The 25,312-nt window shown below is 43.3% G+C and overlaps 1 protein-coding gene across 2 annotated transcripts in view; it reads right to left on the bottom strand.

Moving 5' to 3' along the window:
* TAFA2 (TAFA chemokine like family member 2) overlaps nucleotides 1-17,698 on the bottom strand; it is a 469,616-nt gene extending 451,918 nt beyond the window's left edge. For both annotated transcript variants that reach the window (XR_004966397.1, XM_036301775.1), the window contains exon 1: nucleotides 16,292-17,698. The gene's annotated coding sequence lies outside the window, so the exon portion shown is untranslated. The remainder of the gene's footprint in view (nucleotides 1-16,291) is intronic.
* Between the last annotated feature and the right edge of the window lie 7,614 nt (nucleotides 17,699-25,312).

The raw sequence follows: 25,312 nt of genomic DNA, 5'->3' as shown, positions 1-25,312 counted from the left end.
GATAGTGTAAGGAGCCTCTGGGACAGCTTCAAGCGTACCAACATCAGAATTATAGGGGTGCCAGAAGATGAGAGAGAGCAAGATATTGAAAACCTATTTGAAGAAATAATGACAGAAAACTTCCCCCACCTGGTGAAAGAAATGGACTTACAGGTCCAAGAAGCGCGGAGAACCCCAAACAAAAGGAATCCAAAGAGGACCACACCAAGACACATCATAATTAAAATGCCAAGAGCAAAAGATAAAGAGAGAATCTTAAAAACAGCAAGAGAAAGAAACTCAGTTACCTACAAGGGAATACCCATACAACTGTCAGCTGATTTCTCAACAGAAACTTTGCAGGCCAGAAGGGAGTGGCAAGAAATATTCAAAGTGATGAATACCAAGAACCTACAACCAAGATTACTTTATCCAGCAAAGCTATCATTCAGAATTGAAGGTCAGATAAAGAGCTTCACAGATAAGGAAAAGCTAAAGGAGTTCATCACCACCAAACCAGTATTATATGAAATGCTGAAAGGTATCCTTTAAGAAGAGGAAGAGGAAGAAAAAGGTAAAGATACAAATTATGAACAACAAATATGCATCTATCAACAAGTGAATCTAAGAATCAAGTGAATAAATAATCTGATGAACAGAATGAACTGGTGATTATAATAGATTCAGGGACATAGAAAGGGAATGGACTGACTATTCTTGGGGGGGAAAGGGGTGTGGGAGATGCGGGAAGAGACTGGACAAAAATCGTGCACCTATGGATGAGGACAGTGGGTGGGGAGTGAGGGCGGAGGGTGGGGCGGGAACTGGGAGGAGGGGAGTTATGGGGGGGGAAAAAGAGGAACAAATGTAATAATCTGAACAATAAAGATTTAATTTAAAAAAAAATAAAAAAAAAATAAATAAAAAATCTAAAACTAGAATCAGACTACTTCAATATTTCTTCTAGAATGGTCAGGCCCCAAAATTTGCACACTGAAATCTTTATTTTTACTAATTTAATTTTCTTTTATTTTTATCATAAAGTTAGGGTATCATGGTGATGTTTTATACTTACCAGCAATAGTAACCTTAAAAAAAAAAAAAAACACTTTTCTCCACTTCTTACAGGCTGTGTGGCCTTGGTCAAGCTACTTCTTTATAAAAATACTACTAGAGGCCCGGTGCATGAATTTGTGCATGGGTGGGGTCCAGCTGGCCTGCCCTGATGGGAGCCTGTCGGGACTGGCTGGGGGGAAGGGTCATGGGAGGGCTCCAGGGCGTGTCCGGCTCATCTCACTCAGTTCCGATTGGCCAGACCCCAGCAGCAAGTTAGCCTACTGGTCGAAGCATCTGGCCCCTGGTGGTCAGTGCACATCATAGTGAGCGGTTGAGCTGCCTTAGCATAGCATTAGCATATTATGCTTTGATTGGTTGAATGGACAACTGGACTACTGGACACTTAGCATATTAGACTTTTATTATATAGGATGGATAGTAGTGGTACCTTCCACTGGAATTACTGCATGATTTAAATAAGGTTATTCATGTAAAGTGCTTAGCACAGTGCTGGCACATTGTAAGCACTTCAGTTTTAATTTTTTTTTTATGTCTGTAGATCTCCATGGAGAATAAAGACCACAAATGAAAAGTCTCTGGACCCTCACAGTGTTCTTGTCTGTGACAGCTATGCAGGGGCACAGCCTTAGTACATGATAATATTCAGGGCATAGCAGAGGGAAAATGGAAATGGGGAACTCTGAACATGCTGCCCACTCTTCTCCATTGCTCTCTCGTCCTGCTACATCAGCTTCTCTAGGCAGGAGAGGTGGACTCCCTGGTTTATGAGGCCAAGTTCCTGAAAACTGGGCAAAAATCCAGAAAGAGAACAACAGAGAGAAAGCGACTCTTCCTGCTGACATTAAGTAGAGCTGAGATTCTTTTATATACATTATAGTTCCCCAGGGTTCTGTCTCTCCTTGGTATTTTCTACACACTCTTCCTGGAGACCTCATCCAGTTAGAAGGTTTCAACTGCAACATGTATGCTGATGACTCCCAAACTTCTATCTCTAAACCATAATTCTGACCTGAACTTCAAACTCAAATGTACCACTATTTACTTAAATGTCCTCTTGGATATCCCGAGGGCATCTCAACTCAAAATGCTTAACATTAAGCCTATTGTCTGCATCTAGATCAGTGGTTCTCAACCTGTGGGTCGCGACCCCTTTGGCGGTCAAAGGACCCTTTCACAGGGGTCGCCTAAGACCATCCTGCATATCAGATATTTACATTATGATTCATAACAGTAGCAACATTACAGTTATGAAGTAGCAACGAAAATAATTTTATGGTTGGGTCACAACATGAGGAACTGTATTTAAAGGGCCAGAAGGTTGAGAACCACTGATCTAGATAGACTACAGTAGGTTTCAGGATGTTTCTGTATAAATGATATCAGTCACTGAAACCAGGACCTATTCTTGACTCTCTTCTCTCTCTCCCCCACTCATTCAGTCTCTAAGACCCATTGGTTCCATCTTCCACCTCTAAATTGTGTCTTTTTTTCCTCCCTTCTTCAACTCTCTTCTTCAAACTAGATTCTAGTTCTCACTAGAATCATAAAATACCTCCCTAGCTGGTTTCCCTGACTTCCTATTCTGCCCCCCATGGAACCTATCCTCTATACTGCCACTAAAGGATCTTTCTGAATATCAGAGGAGGATGGACCTCAGGTGTGGGAGTACTGAAACCTGACAGCAGGAAAATAGATCACACATTTTTGATACAACTTTACTTAGAGTAGCTATGAGAGTGGACATAAAGTAGGCAAAGAAAAAGAGACATGATTTGATGTGACAGAAAGAGACACTGTCAAAAACTGTGAAGGGTTTGAGATTTTTACCCTACTTACAATCTTACAAGTTAGGCTACCATAGTTTATGGTTGCTGGCAAAAGGCATGAGACTCCTGTGTCAGAGACAAAAGACTTTATTAATTATTGAATATCAAGTAGCATGAAGGTTAGTGCGTTCCCTCATTCCAAGTCCCACAGGTATGATGCAAAGCAGCCCATGTGGATGTTGTACACACATTGGTTTATGGAACCCTGCGCTAAGTGAACCCGAATCCTATATAATAAAAGGCTAATATGCTAGTCGACCAAACGGCAGAACGACCAGTCGCCATGACGCGCACAGACCACCATGGGTCAGGCACTCAATGCAGGAGCTGCCCCCTAGTGGTCAGTGGGTGTGCCACTCAGCCTGAAGCCAGACTCGTGGCTGGAGAGTGCAGTGGCAGTGGTGGGAGCCTCTCCCGCCTCCGAGGCAGTCAGACATCCTCCCCCCGACCCCCCAGGGCTCCTGGACTGCGAGAGAGCACAGGCCAGACTGAGGGACACCCCCACCCCACCCCCAAAGTGCATGAATTTTCATGCACCAGGCCTCTAGTATGTTATAATGGACAACAAGCAGACCTCCCTTTGTCCTAGAGAGAGACTTTTTTTTTTTATGCTGGACAGTAGGCAAATCTGCCTTGTGAATCAAAGGTAGACAGTTTACTTTTGAAACATCTTTAAAAAGATCTTATGGAACAAAAGGGCAGTTAATGTCTTGAGAGACCCATGGAGAATTATCTCCCAGCAGATAGGCTTTAAATTCAAACCAGCCTCTTGGCATTGCTAGCTGTATGATTTTTATCCGTTTCCTCACCCACAATTGAAAATATCACTCATCCCTAACTCCTAGCCATTTTATAGTATCAAATGACATCACATGTATGAAAGCATTTCTATAAACAATACAGCACTATGTAAATGTACTTATGTATGCCTCTGGAACACATTTTGTTGTTTATTATGGAAAATAAAGATGAAAATAATTTCCAATTTTAGAATAAAAAATTAAAGATAAATTAATAAAATACATATTAAATGTCTGAATATGTTCTAGATTATCCTTGGGCGGTACATGGTGAAGAATAAGAAACATTCCTTGACCTCAAGAATTTCATAGTGTGGGGAAGAGGCAGAGAGAAAGGACAGTGTTAAGATATGTTAATAGAAGCATACGATGACCTATGGTCATCATTGACTTAAAGAAGCTTGGAGAGATCTAAATAAATTAAATCCAATTTACCAATGAGAAACTAATGACAAAAAATGTTCAGTAACATTCTTTCAGGCTTCTAGTTTGGTAAAATACCTCGATGAAAATTTCTTATTCCCAGTTACAGTTTTTACAAGACCAAGGGAAAATTTTGGTTTGGCCTCAGACATTTTTCTCTCAACAGTCTTACTTCTATTGGTTGCCAGTTTACCTCTTTGTTCCCCCAAGAACTGCAATGGATTTATTCTTTGTCTAACTTCTAATCTCTCTCAAAGGTGAAGGATTTCCTCTTTTTTGTATAAAAATGCTAGTGAGAACAAACTTTCCTTTTCACCTCTATTTTCTCCCTTCCTAATTCCTCTTCCCATTGGAATTCCCTACCAAATGCAAACCTTCTCAGTCCCTGCCAGTTATTCAGTCTTATTTCTGTGTCTTTCATTTCACTCCAGTCTGCCATACCACCTACCCACTGAACTTGAAGCAGATTTCACAAATACAAAGTGAAGTACTGGCCACAGACCCTGAAGCCCACCTTAAAAACTAGATGTAATCAGCTGCTAGGAAAAGATACCATGCAAAGAAAACCATAGCTAATCCAGTCTTCCTAGAATTATAACCTGGACTTTGCTCCAAAATAAAATGTACCACTATACAATAAGCCTGATTTTAATTCTACTGATTGATATTGAAAATTAGTACTATACAGTCCCTAAATTTTTCATTCATCTCATATTTGGTATTGAGTTGGGGAAGAAAAATAGGTCTTTTTCAATAAGTTCCACAGTAGCCCTAGCTCAATAAACTTAGATCTTAATTATACACATCTCAGTGTTCTGGGACAATACAGGCAATAACGGGTCCATTTATTTAAAAGACTGTCTTTTGACTCATTGAGGAGTTCCAAAAATATAAAACAGATTCAGGGACATGGAAGCATGCAAGAGACATACTTTATACTTCAAAGAATATATCACATTCAAGGGTTTTAAGAAACGTTTTAAGCATATAGGATGCAAATATATACAATTTAACTCAAACTTTTAAAATAAAGGTGACACAAAAAATGCAACTAAGTTTTTGATGATCTAATGAGTTGATTCTTGGTTTTGTTTTTTGTTTGTTTGTTTGTTTGTTTTTTAAATATATTTTATTGATTTTTTTTACAGAGAGGAAGGGAGAGGGATAGCGAGTTAGAAACATCAATGAGAGAGAAACATCAATCAGCTGCCTCGTGCACACTCCCCACTGGGGATGTGCCCACAACCAAGGTACATGCCCTTGACCAAAATCGAACCCGGAACCCTTGAGTCCGCAGGCCGATGCTCTATCCACTAAGCCAAACTGGTTAGGGCGACTCTTGGTTTTATAATACAAATGAGTTTTCTTAATAATCAAATATTTATAAAGTTTTAATTTTGTAAAATCTTCAATAGCAGCAAGTATTTAAAATCTTTAGTTGATCTTGAAGAACTAAAATAAAATATTTGAATGCATATTATCTGTACTAAATAGTATTTAAATTTTAGAACACCAATAATTTTAAATATCATTAAAGCCAAGAACAATGGTATCACAATCAAAAGTGTTCCTGAAGGTGAAAAGAAGCAAATCTGGTTCATGATAAATTATGAAAATGCTAATTATGTAGATAAGAATAAATGCCATTAAATTCCCTAATGAATTATGAGTCAAGTCACTGACAAGAGCAATCAAAGTATATTCCATATGTGATTAACAACACTTAAGTTTGACATTGACAAATATTATTTAATTTACAGTAGAATCACAAGCATATGTGGTCTCCAAACCTCCAAACTACAGTAAATTGTCAAATATCGGTCAGCATGCTAATTTTATTTTTTTCTACTTGACATTTTGCCTAGAATGTATGTATTTTTTAATGCCAAAGTATCTTTCAGGTATAGGTCAAAATCAATAGCCTCTCTCTATCTTTTCCAAAAAGTTCTCTCTGTCTCTCTCTCACAACAACATAAACACACACTCAGTTAGACAGAATAAACGGCAATGCTTCACAGAATACTTTCTTACACACTGAAGAAATAAGCAAAAAGACATTTTATCAATATGAGCTCGTGATCATCTTCCCATTAAATTCATCAAGTACCTATTATGTGCCAGACACTATGCTAAGCACTGGGAATCAAAAGAAACATGATACACATAGTTCTTCCTCACAGAGCTTACAGTCTAACAGGCTCAGGAAAATGAAATCATATTATTACTTAGTTTTAAGCAAAGCTATTATATATATCAGAAACTTCGAAGCACTTAAATGAAAGAAATTGAGTAAGCTTTAATAGCATTACTATTGCAAACTATATTAATCATACAACTTGCAAGAAAACAAATTGCTTCACTCCCTCAGACTGACATGTCTAAATCCAATCTCAGTTTATAATTAATATGCCAGCATAAGAAACATAAGAATTTTCAGGGCATTGATAAAACTGGCAACAAAATAGTTTACCCAATGAACTGAGCTTCTGACATAAGACCCAGGTCAAACCTCAGTACAATAGAGTCACAAACCTAGCTATGACACTTGGCATTAGTAAAACTGGTTTAGAAAAAAAAATGCTAATGATATATAAAGAAGTAAAACTCCCTAAATAATAGGTCACTATGTCTTCAATCCTAAAGAGACCACTGTGGAAAGGTGGTTAGGATTAGCAGAGCAAAATGATTAAAAAAAAAAAAAGCAGAGATAGTCATTTCATCTATATAGAGATGTTTATTTTTTAAACATTTTTAAAATGTTTTTTATTGATTTCAGAGAGAGGGAGAGGGAGAGATAGAAACATCAATGATGACAGAGAATCATCTACCGTATCTGCTGTCTCCTGCATGCCCCCTACCTGGGATCAAACCCGCAACCAGGGCATGTGCCCTGACCGGGAATCGAACCGTGGCCTCCTGGTTCATGGGTCGACACTCAACCACGGAGCTACATAGGCCAGGCAAGAAACAGTCACTTTAAATTGTAAGCCCACCAGTCAGAGAAAGACAAATATCACATGGCCTCACTTATATACGATATCCAATGAATAAAATAAACTAACAAAATAGATCCAGAGACATGGAAGCATGCAACAGACTGATGAATCTCATAGGGAAAGGAGAACAGGGAGGGAGGGGCAGGAATAGATTAACCAAAGAATTTATATGCGTAACCCATAGACACAGACAATAGTGCAGTGGGTGAAGGCCTGGGGAGGAGGCGGGAAGAGGGAGTTAATGAAGGGAAAATAGGGGATATCTGTAATACTTTCAATAATAAAGGTAAATTAAAAAATAAAATAGTAAGCCTAATAAACACACAGATGAACCATCATTTTTCAAATCTATCCTCTAGCCTACTCATAATAACTACTTAAGTAAAACAAAAATCTAGATATTGTGGCCAAAATTTTGACATTTAAGTCCTAAAGGGAAGCAAATATTGTTAAAATTTCAAAACTGATTTAGAGAGCCAAATATAATGCCTTAGTTAAGAAATAAACTTATTCCTTCAAGCTGTAGAAAGTGAATCAAACTTGTATTAATATATGAGGAACAGATAATGTCTGATTAATACTTGGGGGGGGGGGCGGGATATGTTCTCTAAACAAAAGACTAGAAAAATAAGGAAAACACATGAATTCTGTGCTCAGATTAAAGAGCCTTTGAGAAAAGTGTTTCAAGTCAGTGGCCAGGTTTGGGCTGTTATTGCAGAGAGAAACCTGTCAGGGTTGGAGGCCTCCCACTTTTCTGCATGCATGAATGGAAGTTCGGAGTGAGAATGCTCTCTAAAGCCTTGCAACTCAAACTGTAGTCCGTGGGCCAACAGCATTAGTTTTACCTGGAAGCATGTTAGACATGCAGAATCTCAGGCCCCACTCTAGAGCCTGCATTCTAGCAAAATTCCCCCAGATGGCTTGTGAGCGTTTTGAAGTTTAAGAAGCACTCATCTAAAAGAATAAGGCATTATAGAATTACAAGGCACATTCCAAATACATGGCATCAATTTAAACTTCTGCATTTCCAGCATCTCTCTTAAACCCTACAAGAACCACCAACTTCAAGGTGAGTTCAGCATCAACTGCACAATGAGTCAACATGAAGAAAACTAAATACAGAGACGAGATTGAACCACTCCTCGTTATTATTCAGCTGCTCCAGCTGAGCCCTGTACTGGCAACTAGTCTCACTCCAGATGCCAGTAGGGTTGGAGGATTATGGCTAGAGATGACAGAGGGTCCCTAACTAGCTGTTCTCACATATCCCCCTGTCAACATGCTCCTTAGCCTGCATATGGCCTTCAGATATGTCTGTTGACCCACAGAGTATTTTAACTTTGAGTTCATTTAAAAATCTGAAACTTCCACATCAAAAAATCTGCACATCTAAGTTTCCTTCTACAAGTCAGAAAATCTGGCAACACCAGACCTACATTCTGGCATGGCAATAAGGGGAGCCAAGGTCCAGCTTTCTCACTTAGATGTTGGCCAGAATCTCCACCACTCCCTATGGTATCCCCAACACTGTAGCTGAAGTTGATGTCAGTTACCATTTGTCATCTTCCATTTGGTCTGCTTCACTCATTCACATTCGCACCCGGACTCCTTAAGTGTTTGAATGTGTGACCCATTTAAGGGACTCTAGAAGTATCATGTCACTGAACTCAAATCATTCAGCCTATCTGAATTTATTCTTTCCTATGTGTAATTCAGGAAAAGGTGCTCCTGTTTGTGTTACCCTAGGTTTGATCATAGACCTTGTGAGGTGGAAGCAATCCACTCACTTTAAGTATATACTAGGCTATTTTTCTACACATCTCATTCCAACTCAGACATTTTAATTATTTTAACAATTTCTTTTCAGAACTATGCTTCACAGTCATAAACAAGAATTAGTGGCAAGTGCAGACATAGCACAGTACATTCTTGAACCACTCCTCCAGATTCACTTCAAAACTTCAAGTACTATACTGAAATGGTAAATTCCACGAGGACAGGTGTCTTTGTCTTTTTTTATTTACTGAGAGACCCCAAACACCTAGAAGTTGTTCAATAAATACTTATTGAATAAGTGAATAAACTTTTCCCAGGAATGAAAAATTCTCAAAAATTTATACACAGATTTTGAATCAATGTGTTCAATTATCAACAGGTATATGAAGAATACTCATTTACTAGTTTAGCTCTATTTTAGTTGTTCATTTTATTTTAGTGACGATGAAAACCAGCAGTAAAAAAAAGACATGTAACCCTAACAAGCCTAAGACTCGTAGTCTACAATAACTTGTTTTGCAACAAAACAGCATGATATAAACTAGACAAAATGGCTAAACTGAATTATAAGATTTAGTCTGATTCAATTTTATGTCCCTATATCTATACTCTTTAGTCATCACCATAATCATTATTATCATTATCATCATCGTCCCAATTGTATAAAGCTGGACAACTTTTACAAATCACTTATTGAAAAGCATTTATAGAACATTTACTAATATGCCAGGAACTATGTGATAGATGTCTCTTGACTGTCTAACTAAAATGTATGTCTTATAGTACTATTACTCCCATGCCATGATGCTTAGTAGATCTGAGCACAGGGGAAATTTTTTAAATTTTTAATTGTCTTGAAAACTTGACTTAAAAAAACACATTGCTGAGAAACTGAGGTTCATAGAAATAAAGTTATTTTCTTGTGGTTGCATGGTTACTTATTGGTAGAACTACAAAAGTATCTCCAGACCTCTCGCCACTGTACCACAGTGCTTTCATAATAGTCATTTTCAAAATGTATCTGCTAACCAAAATGCAAGCCAATGAATTTTAACCACTCAGCAGATGATGGGATGAGCAAATATATCTAAGTTTGTCAAATAGCAAAATCTAAGTTTTGACCCAATTCTGGGTATATTTATAAACACACCAACAATCAATCTAAAAGGTGTTTCCAATAATGCTAAACACGTATCGTAGCAGGAAACTACTGTAATATAACATTTCAAGAATTAAAGCTGAAAAAATTTTTAGGTTAAAAATATCCCTTGAAATTAAAACTATTCAAAATGGTTTTATGGAGTATGAGATTGCAATGCCCTTTCACTTTGCCCTTGGCCTTTGGACTGCCTGACTGAAAGGTACAACATCTACCTTTCTCCTTACACCATAAAAACAAAGAACTAAAGTTAGAGCTGTTCCGCTCAATTCAACTCAACTTTCTGAAGAAAATACAAACAAAAGCAGGACCAGGTCATTGGTACTAGTATGTCTGACAGCCATTCTAAGAAGAAATTCACTGAACTCTCCAGCACTAACAAATTTGAGCATGCCATTCACTAGACACCAAAAATAAGGTAAAACTAAACTAAGAAAGAAATGCTAATAACCAGATTTGTCCACCTTAAATTAATTTGAAACTGTCCATAAACTAATACGAATTAAAAAAGTGTCTATATTGTTTTCCTCAAATGGTCTTTACTGGCTATTTCTGAATACTTGACTGATCTGAGCAGACATGAATTCACTGCAGTAGTACATAGAACTATATTGCTTGAGTAGACCAAATTTTAGAGCCATAGAACACTTACCCTCTTGAACAATATATTCTAACAAAGTCTCTGTGTCATATTACTACTGGCTTGAGGTTTTGTTAAGATTCTTATGACCACACAACCCTTTTTTACTCCCCTACTTTTGCTTACTTTAAACCCATAAAGACAAAGATAATGAAACCAGAAAAAAAACAGACTGGAACAAACAACACACCTTGCTTTTCTCATAAAGATGGTCTTTTTCATAATAGAGCAGGAGAGAGCAGACATATTTCCTTCCTCCAATATTTAAGTTCAATTCTCACTGGAATCTCCAAGAAGGACATTAAAAAAGAAAAACTCAGCCAGAATCAAATAAAACTTTGCACAGTTTTTACATATAGATAATTTTAAATGATGGATTTTTGTTGTTGTTGTTGTTCCAGAAAGAATCTGTCCATCTCCTCATAGCCCAGGCCATTCTGGCTTGAAAACTTTATTCCAAAGCAAATACACTTTTCCAAAAGTCTTCTGTCAGAGTGCCTACTATGGATACCTTTGTAAATGTGCTTATAAAGAGCTACATAATCTGCAACAGAAAGCCAAAGTATTACTCTGTATTATTAAACTCAACAGAAAGCTCCATATGCAGCAACAGGAGGTCATAGGCAATTATCACTGGAAATTGAAAGGTTTAGAATCTTTGTATGACCTTTAAAGGTCAACACAGTTGCCCATTCACATGCATGCAATTATACAGTGACTAGTTCACAGCAGAAAAAAAAAAACATAAAAAAATATTGAGTAAAACAAACCTTGCATTCATCAAAAGCTACTTTGCACTCTCCTGGCTTTATGTGAGGCGTAAGCTTTACAGAGCAAAGGGGCTACTTGTCCCCATTTTGTCAAAGTTCTAAATCCAGCCTACCAGCATAATTGCTAAGAATTCAACATTATCACAATGTCCAGTCTCTCTGTAAAGAGTTTCAAAAATAACGATAAATTTAATTGAATGACTATGTTTGTGCTATTGCTAGGGAAAGGGAGACAGTACCTTCACTAACTGGCCATTCAGAGGAAATCATAAAACAATTACAGCTACTATGGAGTAATTCAGGAGACTAGAGGAAGTGACTAAAAGGATTTTATCTAATAAAAGCGTACTATAAGCTCTGATTCCTTAGTCATCTCTCATACCCCATCTGGATCACTGTGAACAAAATGAAATGTTCTCCTTATAGTAAATACTAGTATATTCACTTTTCATCTGAATCCCAAGTAACCTGAAAGTCTTGTATTTCCCAATGGTCATAATAATCAATTGCCTAAAAAAGGCCAGATTTTCACTGATTCCAGGGACTAAATGGCCTATCACACTATAGCAGAGGACGAAATCCAACATATACATGTGATATATACATTGGAAGTGGGTGGGTTATGGAAATCTAATAGAAATTTGGCCTATAATATCAATATGTTGCTGGAAAATGCGTAGGTAACACTTGTAAACCAGAATAGTATGCTCTAACGTAATGCGAGGTTTATGTTTGGACTGTGGAGGTGCATATTTAATAAAGCAGCATACAGATATACTCAGTGTTTAAAGTATGTTGAAATTCCCAGTCATGGTGTCAATAAACACATCCCAAAGCATCCCTACATAGAGGACAAAATTGATTAATTTTTGCATTTGTAGCCTAACAAATAAAAATGTAGTAAGCAGTTACACAGGCCTGAACAGAGCAAGGACAAAAATACCTTAAATAAAAAAACTAAAGAGGAAAAATATACTGCATGTAACAGTGGCTCAAACAGTAAAACTCAATTACAAATGACCTTGTTAAACCACGGATACAGCTGTACTGTAGGTCAAATCATGCAAAGTAGTGAAAAACTATGTACCTAACAATGTACACATTTTTTATAGTTGTTCTCACCTCCTTCAATACAAAAACCAGCATTTTCCATAGGTGCCATTAAGCATTTGTATACATATATGCATGTGCATCTATATGTATAGATATAGAGATTAGATAGATATTGCAGAGAAATGTATTTAAATAGTACTTTTCTTCACGTTCCAATAAGTCTAACCATTCCTCTAAAAATTTCTGTTAAGAATAAGTGGAAGACAAGAATTGTTAGTTATATTTCATTGACAAGGACACTAAATCACTGTGCCAAATGAATAGAATCAGACTTTCTAAAAATTACCCAATAAACCAGTGGTGAATTACAACTAAAAAACAAAAACTAACTTCTAGGTCTCTGGTTGTCATGCCCTTCTCTCCACCTCCCCTATTTCAGCCTATGCTCCAAACCTAAAGTAAAACTGTTCTCTAAAAAGACTCATTGTGAAATTATTCCTCCTCTTCCAGTGGTATAGTTCAATATGCTTCAAATACAGTGTTCAAAATAAAGTTCACCAAAGAATTTCTGAACAAAATGGCAAATTCATCATATTACATGGCATTAAAAAAAAATCAATGCTTCCTAAGTAAGATGCATCATGTGAAATACTGTGCAAGTATGTGGACCAGATATGAGGTTGATCTAGCTAGTGTGGCCTTCATATCTAGCAGCATCTGTGCTAATGTGTTTCTTCTGTGTTTTGAGGGAACCCTACTAATAACAGGTTGATGAGTTGCCATTGTAAATGTCAGGCATAGATCAAAGGGGACTATGTTAGATGCTTATTTTACCTCAACGTATGGTTTTTCACCCAGGAAACTAAACTACATTGCACAGTAAAGTTCCTTATTTTTGCTTGAATCTTTAATGAACAAAACAGCTGCAGAATAATGCGACTTAATGAGGCATCCCTAATAAAATACTGGAGAAGTAAAAGCATGGGCACTGAACTGTTTGCACTCTGGTTGTTTCATCTTCCCAAATATATTAGAAATAACTGATGACACTTGGAGCATTGCTAGTTTAACACATGCATTAGAGAGGCAAATGTCCATCAGTTTGCAGCCCCAGCTGAACTCAGGCAGAATCTGAGAATACCTTCTATTAGGGCCCGTGATAAGAAATCCTGGAAAATGCTGGAAAGGCACATTTTACCCTCCCCATGCAGGGTAATCCATAACCTGTAATAATGATAAATCAACCCTAAAATACACTCTCCATATTTCAATGTTCAAAAACACATTGTAAAAGGGTCATTTGTTAAAATACTAGATCCAGGATCACTAAGATTTTCTGATAATACACAAAATAAAGTTTATAAAATCTTGTATTACCCCTAAATTTCATTACTTTATACATTTTTAAAAAGAAAACGTAACCACATTTAAAAACAGGCCTTTTTACAGCTGTGTCCTCACATTTTATAACTTGGTGGTTAGTAAATACTATAATGTAGTCTCTACGCAATATGTATCATTTTCGACATAGATCCATGGGCATCTCAATAAATCTTCATCCTGCAATTTGTCATTGTTAAAGTAGCTAACATTTTTTCAGATTCAAAATCACAAACTCAGAAAACTTCAATTCCCCTTTAGCACAACTTGTGGCATTAATGTCAAGGTTTTGGGACATATATCATAGCACTCTATGTTAATACATAAGTTTATGCATCCTAAACTACAAAAATTTTATTAAAGGTGTGCAAAAGAATCAAGATTTTCAATTTCAAAAAATGCCTAATAGAAAGCAAAACACTAAACTGTGCTCTGCCTCTTAAAAGAGTCACTGTGTCTGAGCATTCAGTTGGTGTGACACTGTCCTCATAGCATACTATCTGTAAATAATACAATCCCATTTTTATTGAAAATTCAGAAAACCAAAATAAAATGCGCTTCAGTGTAGTTACTGATAGCCTTTCAATGGCTATTGATAGCTTTAAAAAATAGGACTCTAAAGAGGTCAATATGCAAACAATTGACCCAGGATGAGACAGAATAAAGTAGGAAAAGAAAAAATTAAATTACATGTATATGATCATTCTTAGGGTTCTTTAGGTGCCAAATTTGAAACTGTAAAAGATTCACCAGTCTGAGAGTACACATGGAAACATAGAAAAGCTGGAGTGAATACCTATAATCTTAATGCTCTGGTTTTTAAAGGCTTTAGAAGTGTTTTCAATCTCCTTTGCTAGTTATTGCCATTTAGCACTTTACACAGAAATTAATTACTCAACTGTCTTAACTTACATTGCTTAATAGAGCAGTTTTAATGTGTTAATTGATAACAGTCTGAACATTAATGTCTCAAACAATCTAGTTGGGAAGACAGGAACCAGATAATTATCATTCAGTCAATAGTCATTGAAATTCATCCGGTCCTGAGAGAAGGACTCATATACTGACTGCTCTGAGGGGACTTTTCAGAGTAAAGGTTGCATACAGGTTTGTTTTGGTTGAGTTTTTTTGTTTCGTTTTGTTTTTTTCCAAAAACAACAAAATGCAAGAGGGGATTTAACACAAACAGAAGATATTTTTTCTGTCTCATTGCCACAAGCCAAACTCTCTTCAGCACCAGGTTGAAGAGAGGGAGGCTGGCCAGCCACTGTAGTAACTACACATCTGATTCCAAACGCTTCAGGCAATTGTTTAACACGGTCAGGAAGAGGAATGCTGAAGGGGAGAGCGCCGCGTCCACTAGGGGTGGGGAGGCGGCAGCTCTGCAAGCGCCCACAGTTAACTCCTTTTCATGTGGAGACTAGAAAGCTCAGCCTGCAGTCCTCGGAGAAATCGGGCGGCGAATCTCAAACTTTCCTTTGCAAAGGCAGTTTCTGGAAACAACACGTTCCCCACTGGCAAGGGAGGACCAATAGCCTAAAGAAAACACCTCCAGATAAGAACCCGGCCTTCTGGGACAGAAGGGGCGAAGGGACAGCAGAGCAATGGGGCAGAAACACCGTGCCCTGTTAGTAAGATCGGGGAGGCTTCCATTGGGAAAGAAACGAAAACCCATTCGCTTCTCGAAGCTGTTTGTTTGGGTTTTGTTGTGGTTTTGAACGCAGTTCGTCTAAAGATGCTTTTCCCGGAGCTCTCTTGTGATATCCTCTATGAAAGCTTTATTTCACTCGGGAATAAAGCGTCCGTTCCCAAATTGAAATAACCCTTTACATAGATGGGGCCGAGGAACTTATCAGGACGATTCTTTATGAAGATAGAAGTGGGGAAGTCTCATTGAAACGAGCCTCCTTGAAACGCCCACCGTCTGCAGGCAGGCCCGAGAATTAGCTAATCAGAAGTGGACAGAAAGTAGGGATGTCAGAGGGGCGCCCTGGCACACCTCAACGGTCCCGCCTCGAACGCGACCCCCAACTCCTGGTGAGCAGTCCGAAATGATTACCAACCCGGCTGGACCTGGCTGGGGGATCCGGTTAAAACTCGCTTTCACCCTCGGCCGGGTCGCTCGCAGGGTTAGGAGAAATGGAGCAGAAAAGGAGGGAGGGCGCCGCGCTCGGAACGTCGTTCGTGCGCTCGGCTCCCCTCTCGGTGTCCCTCTACCCGCACCCCCTACCCCGACAGCCCGCGAGGAAGACGCTGGCCGCCCGACCAGCATCGGCTCTCCCCTCCCGCCTGCCCCGACGAGCCCCCTTGACAGATCCGGACCCCGGGGAGGGGAAGGGAGGGCTTCCGGGCCCGGGTCCTCCAGCGGCCGCCCGAGTCCCCCGAGCCCGCGGGGGCACGGCTCGCACCTACCTGCAGCCCGGCTTCCTGGTGGCGGCAACACCTAGCGATGCTCCTGCAGCTTCCGCGGGCCCGCGCCAGCCTTATCGCTCTTGCATCGCTTCCAAGATGCCAATCCGTCGTCCCCGTTCAGGGGCATAGGGAACCGGAGTCCGGTGGGGTGTGCTCGTGGAGGGCTGGTGAGTGAGGTCCGGAGCGTGCGTGTGCGCGCGTGTGTGTGTGTTTCCTCCTCCGATGGCACAGAGACTCAGGAATCTCTTGACATTTACACCGGAATCCCCTTAAAGCGGATGGAAGGTGGAGCGAGCGAGCCTCGCCTCTTTTCCTCCCTTCTATGCCACGGTGTCAAAGTAATAAAAAAAAAAAAAATGTGTTTCCCCGAGGACAAGCCAAAGTCCCGCAGCCCTCGCCAGCGCCCGCGGTCGCCCGCCGTCCTCGCCGGATACGCGCGGTGCGCTCAGCTCCCCCCACTGCGAGAATCAAGGCGGTCTTGCAGCAATTACCGCCCTTATTCCATCTCTGATTTGTTTGCTTTTAACGCCGAGTACAGACTTTTCCTCTCGCCTCACGTCGTCTCTCCCTCTCACACACACTCACACAGGACTCCGTTTCTTCTCCCGCCCTCCCTTTTGCTCTCTGGGAAAAGGCAATTGGCCGGAACGGTTCACCTTCAGGAAAGCAGCCTCTGCCACGCACTTCTGTTCTCCGGCCCTCGCAGGTCCAGGAGGAGTTGCTGGGGAGGTTCTGGGCAGGAAGGAGGAGAGGCTCTGAGTCGGCCGGCCGTCGTCTGCCCGCAAGCCGCCCGGGTTCCTCGGTGCAGGTGCCCGTGCTCCCGCCTTTAGCAGATAGGTCCCAGCTGATGCTCTCTCGGAGACTTAGCGCGAGTCCAATTAGCAGCCACGCCTGGCCAGCTGCAGCCCCTCAATCCCTCCTAGAAGTGCTGCGGGCAGAGCCCCATGCAGCCCAACCGCTGCCCCTCTAGGCATCCTGGGCTGGAAGGAAGGGAAGTCGCCTCTCTCCCCCTCTCCCCAGTACCTGGCACCGTCGCCTCCGAGAAGGTGTAAGTTCCAACATCCAACTGGAGCGAGCAAGTGTGTCACTTCGCTAAAGGCGGGAGGGGGAGAGAGGGAGGCGGGGGAGGGGGCCAAGGAAACAAATCCAAATTACCGAAGGGAAAAAGAAGTAAACGGTTTAGTAATCAAATCCCCCTCTCCTAAGCGCTATACAGTCCATAGACACCGGTGGTACCTTTTTTAAAGTCACCGAAAAGGGCAGAACCCCCTGTCCACCCACACCCCTTACTCCACCCAGCCTGGTTGGAGAGAACGCAGAGAGAGAATAGGTCCCAACACTCCAGGTTGAGTGAAGCAGTAAAATGGGGTGGCAAGACCAAACGATGCTGCCTCCCTCCGTCTGCCTCCCAACCGCCAGGTCTGTTAGCAGACGCAGCTGCTGCTGAGAGCAAACTGCGGTCCTGCAGGAAAAGACAGTAAAAAATGGGAGGGCGGCAATGGGTAAAAAGCTGGACTGTGTCTCCCTCTAGAGGGAGACCCGGGTTAGAAAGCTTTACTGGCTGTAACTAGGATTGCAATTTCTCCACAAAGGAAAAAAAAAAGACACAGTATCTGGTTTCAGAGAATTTTGCGTTTTTTTACCAGTTCCAAGCTATAATGGTTTTGGAGAGACGATTTGCACTGCAGCACTAGGTAACCAGAGTCCTTGGTAAAAGAGCCTTGTGCTATTTACAGAAATGTAACAGCAAGACCCTGGAAGGTCATGTCCTTACAGGTTAAATCAAATAGGAAATTGGTTTAAGGTGTATGCATATGAGCTCAACAGAAGGGTCTTTTTAAGCTCACTTTGATTAGCTTTGGTGATGAGCAAAATCTTAATCTAGTGATTAGAAGATTATGTGAAATGAATAAGTACTAATAATGGATTTAGAAAAAGAATATCTGAAGCAAAGAAACAAGAGGCTGATCCAGGAAATCTTACAAACCCTTCACAACTAAGGCTATCTCCAAGATCTTGCTTTGGAGCCAATATTTCATACATCTTATTCAACTAGACTAGTAATTATCAACGTAACTAAATTCCTTCAGCTCTAAAGTTTTGTGCTTTTATAGCTCTGGTTCACGGAAATCATTGACAAAATAGGTATCAGATGTTCTCACAGGCTCTAAAATTAACAGCAATACTAGGACCCTGGCAGGGTGGCTGTGTTGGTTGGAGCATCCTCAGGTACACCAAAAGATTGGGGGTTCAATTCCTATTCAGGGCATATACCTAGATAATGTCCTCCATTCCCAGTGGGGGTGCCTACGGGAGGCAAGCAATTGATGTTTCTCTCTCACTCTAATTCTCTCTTTTTTAAAAATAAATTAAAAAATCCATATCCGCCCTAGCCGGTTTTGCTCAGTGGGTAGAGCATCAGCTTGCAGACTGAAGGGTCCTGGGTTCAATTCCTATCAAGGGCACCTGTCCATGTTGACAGCTCAGTCCCCAGTATGCGGCATGCAGGCGGCAGCCTGGGGTGGCTGATTCTCTCTCATCATTGATATTTCTACCAGTATCTCTCTTTCCCTCTCTTCCTCTCTGAAATCAATAAAAAATATATATTTTAAACATTATTTTAAAAAATATCGGGGGAAGATTAAAAATAAAAATAATACTAGGTATCATCTATCTATACATATATAAAGAGCCAGTGTTCATAACGTCCAAAATGACGAAAGGGACGACCGAACACCAGGCTGCACATGCAGCAGGCTCACGTGGGTGGGGACTGGCAAGCAGGCTGAACTGCTGACCTCTTGGAGAGAGAGAGAGGCAGGGCTGATCAGCAGCTGCCGCGGCTGCTGGCAAGACCCAGAGAAAGAAGCAGGGTCTGACCTGCAGCCTCCATGGCAGCTTCTGATCAGCCCTTGCCTCTCTCCTTCTCTGAGAGGTCAGCAGTTCAGCCCTCTCACCAGCAGCCTTGGGTGGCTGCTGATCAGCCCTGCCTCCATGATCAGGCCCGGAGATAGGCCAGAGATTCTGACTGGCATAGAAACTAACCAATCAGAACCAAATCTGGGTGAAGTGCGAGGAGCCAATGGCTGCCTAGGAGGCAGAGCTTTTAATACTGATTGACATAAAAACTGACCAATCAGAACCTAATCTAGATGAACTAGGAAGGCAGAACCTAAGGTGGGGGCAGAGGAGGGGTTTTAAGGGCAACGGCTGTTTGGTGTCAGGTGTAAGAAAGCGGTTCAATTTTTTAATGATCAGTTTGGCAGTATAGTGCATATGGCTGGCTATCAGTCCAGATATAGGGATTATGTATTTTTGTCTGCCAAGAGCATCTCCTCCTGCTGAAAAAGGCTACCCTCCCCCTCCCCCCATTTAAGCAATCCTATCCTATATAATCTATCCTATCTAATAAAAGAGAAACATGGTAATTGGCGTACGACTGCTACCCTTCCCATTGGCTAATCAGGGCAATATGCAAATTAACTGCCAGCCAAGATGCGGCCGGCAGCCAGGCAGCTTAAACTGAACATGAGGCTTGCTTGCTTCAGTGACAGAGGACTGCAACGATCCCCGCCTGCCTTGCCAGCCTCTGAGCTTGCAGTTTAAGAAACATTGTAACAAATATAGAAACTAAACAAAACCCCAGAAACCAGCTTTCAGCGGGCTGGGATCTCAGAGCTGGAGTTGATACAGTTTTGATTATAGAACCTAAACAAACCAGATACCTTCTTTCAGCAGCTGAGGCCTCAGAGCTGGAGCCAAGCCTCAGAGCTAAAGCTGGCCCAGAATAAAAAAAAGAAAGAAAAAGAGAAAGAAAGAAAGAAAGAAAGAAAGAAAGAAAGAAAGAAAGAAAGAAAGAAAGAAAGAAAGCAGTTGGGAGCTTCAGTCGGCCTGAAAACAGCCCTCAGCCCCTCACCCAGACTGGCCAGGCACCCCAGTGGGGACCCCCACCCTAAAGGGTGTGTGACCAGCTGCAAACAGCCATCATCCCCTCATCCAGGCTGGCCAGGCACCTCAGTGGGGAACCCAACCCTGATCAAGGACACCCTTCAGGGCAAACCAGCCAGCCCCCACCCATGCACCAGGCCTCTATTCTATATAGTAAAAGGGTAATATGCCTCCCAGCACCAGGATCAGCGGAGCTGAGAGGCCTCCCGGCACCAGGATCAGCGTGACAGGGGGCAGCGCCCAAACCCCCTGATCGCCCTGTGGCTCTGTGTGTGACAGGGGGCAGGGCCACAACCTCCCTATCAGCCCTGCTCTGTTCGTGACAGGGAAAGGTGCCCCAACCCCCTGATTGGCCCTGCTCTGTGCTTGATGGGGGGAGCTCCCCAACCCCCTGATCACCCTGTGGCTCTATGTGACAGGGGACAGTGCGCCAACCCCCTGATCGGCCCTGCTCTGTGTGTGACAGGGTGTGGCGCCCCAAACCCCCCACCCCACGGGCTCTGCTCTGTGTGTGACAGGGTAGAGCCATAACCTCCCCATCGGCCCTGCCCTGAGTGTGACAGTGGCGGCGCCCCAACCCCCTGATCGCCCTGCTCTGTGTGTGACAGGGGGCGGTGCGCCAACTCCCCTATGGGCCCTACTCTGTGAGTGACAGGGGGGAGCTCCCCAACCCCCTGATAGGCCCTGCTCTGTGCATGACAGGGGGGAGCTCCCCAACCCCCTGATGGGCCCTGCTCTGTGTGTGACAGGTGGCGGTGTGCCAACTCCCCTATGGGCCCCACTCTGTGAGTGACAGGGGGGAGCTCCCCAACCCCCTGATGGGCCCTGCTCTGTGCGTGACAGGGAGGAGCTCCCCAACCCCCTGATTGGCCCTGCTCTGTGCATGACATGGGGTGGTGCCGCAACCTCCCCATCGACCCTGCCTTGAGTGTGACAGGGGGTGGTGCCCCAACCCCCCTGATGGGCCCTGCTCTGTGTGTGATAGGGGGCAGCGCCCCAACCCCCTGATCGGCCCTGCTCTGTGCGTGACGGGGTGGCACCGCAACCTCCCTATCGACCCTGCCTTGAGTGTGACAGGGGGCGGTGCCCCAACCCCCCAATCGGCCCTACCCTGAGTGTGACTAGGGGTGGCATCGCAACCTCCCGATCTGCACTGCTCTGTGCATGACAGGGGGCGGCGCCCCAACTCCCCAATCAGCCCTGCTCTGAGCCCGACCAGGGGCTGCACCTAGGGATTGGGCCTGCCCTCTGCCACCTGGGAGCAGGCCTAAGCCAGCAGGTCGTTATCTCCCAAGGGGTCCCAGACTGCGAGAGGGCACAGGCTGGGCTGGGGGACCGCCCCCCCCCCCCGAGTGCACAAATTTTTGTGCACCGGGCCTCTAGTCTATACTAATAAAAGGGTAATATGCTAATTAGACTGGGTCGACCAGCCATCTTCTGGACATCCGACTTCCTTCTGGACAAAGCCATGGTGGTGGGGGCTGAGGCAGTGGCAGTTAGGGGTGATCAGGCCAGCAGGGAGGACAGTTGTGGGCGAAATCACACCTGCAGGGGAGGGCAGTTGGGGGTAAGATCAGGCCAGCAGGGGAGGGCAGCTGGGGGCAAGATCAGGCCTGCAGGGGAGGGCAGCTGGGGGCGAGATCAGGCCTGCAGTGGAGGGCAGTTGGGGGCAAGATCAGGCCTGCAGGGGAGGGCAGTTGGGGGCAATCAGGCAGGCAGAGGCAGTTAGGGGCAATCAGGCAGGCAGCCAGAGGCAGTTAGGAGTGATCAGGCAGGAGGGCAGGTGAGCGGTTAGGAGCCAGTGATCCCAGATTGAGAGAAGGATGTCCCCGACTGGAGAGGGTGCAGGCTGGTCTGAGGGAATACCCCCCACCCTGCCGTGCACAAATTTTTTGCACCGGGCCACTAGTATTTAAATTTGTGTCCCTTGTTAGTGAGTTTACCTTAACATGCTTTGTAATCCAACCATATTTTGCATCTAAAGGGCATCAAGTATTTTAAATTGGTTTTTTTTAATAAAAGATACTGCCACAGATTTTATGTTTTGTTACTTCAGTCAAGTTCAAGCTCGGTCCCATATATTACTTAATATTTAGTTTTTATGAACTTACTATTTAAAGGTTTGCTTTCAAGAAGTATCTGTATGTTTATAAATTATAAAATATGTATTAAAGTTACAATTAAACGCCTTCCCATTCACCACTTACTCTGAATTTTTGGAGTCATTCTATTTTAGCTTGATAATCTAACATAGTAGAGGCTTAAAGAAAGAAAAGAATTTATAAGGAAATAACTGAGACAAATAATTTAAAACAAGGAGACAAAAGTAAATTATGTAAATTTTACTATTTTAGCTAATTGTATTATAGTAGATTTAAATCAATTTAGCATTTAGGTGCCTTCAAATGATCTCTTTTGAAAGGTTCATGTCATATGATAAAAGATATTTCTTTTTTTCCTCTTAACTAGCAAGTTATTTCCCCAGGGAACAAAGTTTACATTTTAAAAGGCCTGGCACTACTATTTCATTGCAAGTCTTAAAATAATTCTCTGTCTGCTATGTTAAGTAGTGGGATTGAATCCAAATAGGAATGACATTGGAAACCCAGGCTCTGTGCTGGGAAGAATAACCATTTACAAAATCACTTTAGAACACTGGCCTTTCTTTCCCATCCTATCTAATAAAAGAGAAACATGGTAATTAGCGTACGACCGCTACCCTTCCTATTGGCTAGTCAGGGAGATATGCAAATTAACTGCCAGCCAAGATGGCGACTGGCAGCCAGGCAGCTGACGCGAACAGGGAGGCTTGCTTGCTTCAGTGACGGAGGGAGCCAAGCTTCCCCACCTGCCTTGCCGGCCTCTCAGCTGCACTCTAAGCAACATTGTAACAAATATAGAAGCTAAACAAAACCCCAGGCTTCAGCCAGCAGGACCGCAACATCGTTTCAAATACAGAAGGTAAACAAAGGCCAGAAAATTGCTTTCAGCAGCGGAGGTCTCATAGCTGGAGCTGAGCCTCAGAGCTAAAACTGGCCCAGAAAAAAAAAAAAAAAAAAGGAAAAAAGGACAGGTTGGGAGCTTCAGTTACCCGCCAGCCTTAAAATGGCCCTCAGCCCCTCACCCAGGCTGGCCAGGCACCCCAATGGGGACCCCCACCCTAAAGGGTGTGTGACCAGCTGCAAACAGCCATCATCCCCTCATCCAGGCTGGCCAGGCACCTCAGTGGGGAACCCAACCCTGATCAAGGACACCCTTCAGGGCAAACCAGCCAGCCCCCACCCATGCACCAGGCTTCTATCCTATATAGTAAAAGGGTAATTTGCCTCCCAGCACCGGGATCAGCGTGACAGGGGGCAGTGCCCAAACCCCCTGATCGCCCTGTGGCTCTGTGTGTGACAGGGGGCGTGGCCACAACCTCCCTATCCGCCCTGCTCTGTTCCTGACAGGGGGGAGCTCCTCAACCCCCTGATCAGCCCTGCTCTGTGTGTGACAGGGGGGAGCTCCCCAACCCCCTGATTGCCCTGCAGCTCTGTGTGTGACAGGGGGCGGGGCCACAACCTCCCTATACGCCCTGCTCTGTGTGTGACAGGGCGGAGCTCCCCAACCCCCTGATCGGCCCTGCTCTGTGCGTGACGGGGTGGCGCCGAAACCTCCCTATCGACCCTGCCTTGAGTGTGACAGGGGCGGTGCCCCAACCCCCCAATCGGCCCTACCCTGAGCGTGACTAGGGGTGGCATCGCAACCTCCCGATCCGCACTGCTCTGTGCATGACAGGGGGCGGCGCCCCAACTCCCCAATCAGCCCTGCTCTGAGCCCGACCAGGGGCTGCACCTAGGGATTGGGCCTGCCCTCTGCCACCTGGGAGCAGGCCTAAGCCAGCAGGTCGTTATCTCCCGAGGGGTCCCAGACTGGAAGAGGGCACAGGCCGGGCTGAGGGACCTCCTCTCCCCTCCGAGTGCACAAATTTTTGTGCACCGGGCCTCTAGTCTATATATATAAAAGCCTAAACAACCAGTGCACTGACCACCAGGGGGCAGATGCTCAATGCAGGAGCAGCCCCCTGGTGGTCAGTGCATTCCCACAGCCAATCTCCCCCAGCAGGCCACCCTCCCACAGTCTCTCCTCCTGGCCCCCAGACTGGGACGAGGAACCAGGAGTGGGTGGCGACGAGCATGGCCCCTTTCCCAGGGGGGCCGAGGGTCAGCTCCCTCCTCGGGGCTGGTGGCCAACCTCCCTTGCCCTGTCCCCCTCCCCCCAAGCCAGCAGACCCTGATTGGCCCGATGTCCGCCCGCTGCGGTGACAGCACAGCAACGAGGGAATGAGGAGCGGGGGAGGCAGGGAACTGCACAGTGGTGGGGTGCTGACTATGGCGGCAGAGGCGTCCGTCCCTTCTACGCCCAGCCTGGCAACCATCACCTCCTCTCCAGCCTGGCCCTGATCTGCCTGGCCCCAATCAGCCCTGATCGCCAGCCAGGTCTAGAGACCCCACCCATGTACAAATTTCATGCACCGGGCCTCTTTTAAGAAATATAAAGCATGCATTATAATCCTTCTGGCTTCTAAGTCATTAGCTCTCTGTGGTTGTGAGGAAAACTATAATTTTACCATATTGTTAAAAGTGTATTTCTGTTGTTAAAATGTGTGACATTTTCCTGCTTATTTTCCTAATTAAACCCACAAAAATGTGAAAAAGTTAATAAAAATAACGAATGTATAAATTAATTGCAAAATATAATCGAATTTCTTATTCAAAGTCATGATAGTAAAATTCTGTCATAATCTTTGTATTTTTTATAAATATTCAGATAAATAATTCCCAGTGAATTTTAGATTAAGGAATTCCTATTCCTGGCACCTCCTAGACTTTAAACAAAATCTATCTCTCCCTCCAAAAGGAAAAATATGACGAATACCTCCCTAATTTAATAGAAATCTTGAGATGATATTTCTTTGCATCTGTTTACTTAAACTGCCTCCTCCTAAACAGTAAAAAAAAATAGTTGCTTTGAATGCTGAACTTCGCTGGCTTGTAGCTCCATGTGTAATAGTAGCTCTCCGTATTCTGAAGG

Source organism: Myotis myotis, unplaced genomic scaffold (genome assembly GCF_014108235.1).
Source record: "Myotis myotis isolate mMyoMyo1 unplaced genomic scaffold, mMyoMyo1.p scaffold_m19_p_3, whole genome shotgun sequence".
Lineage (NCBI taxonomy): Eukaryota > Metazoa > Chordata > Mammalia > Chiroptera > Vespertilionidae > Myotis > Myotis myotis.
This window is presented reverse-complemented; position numbering and strand designations above follow the sequence as displayed.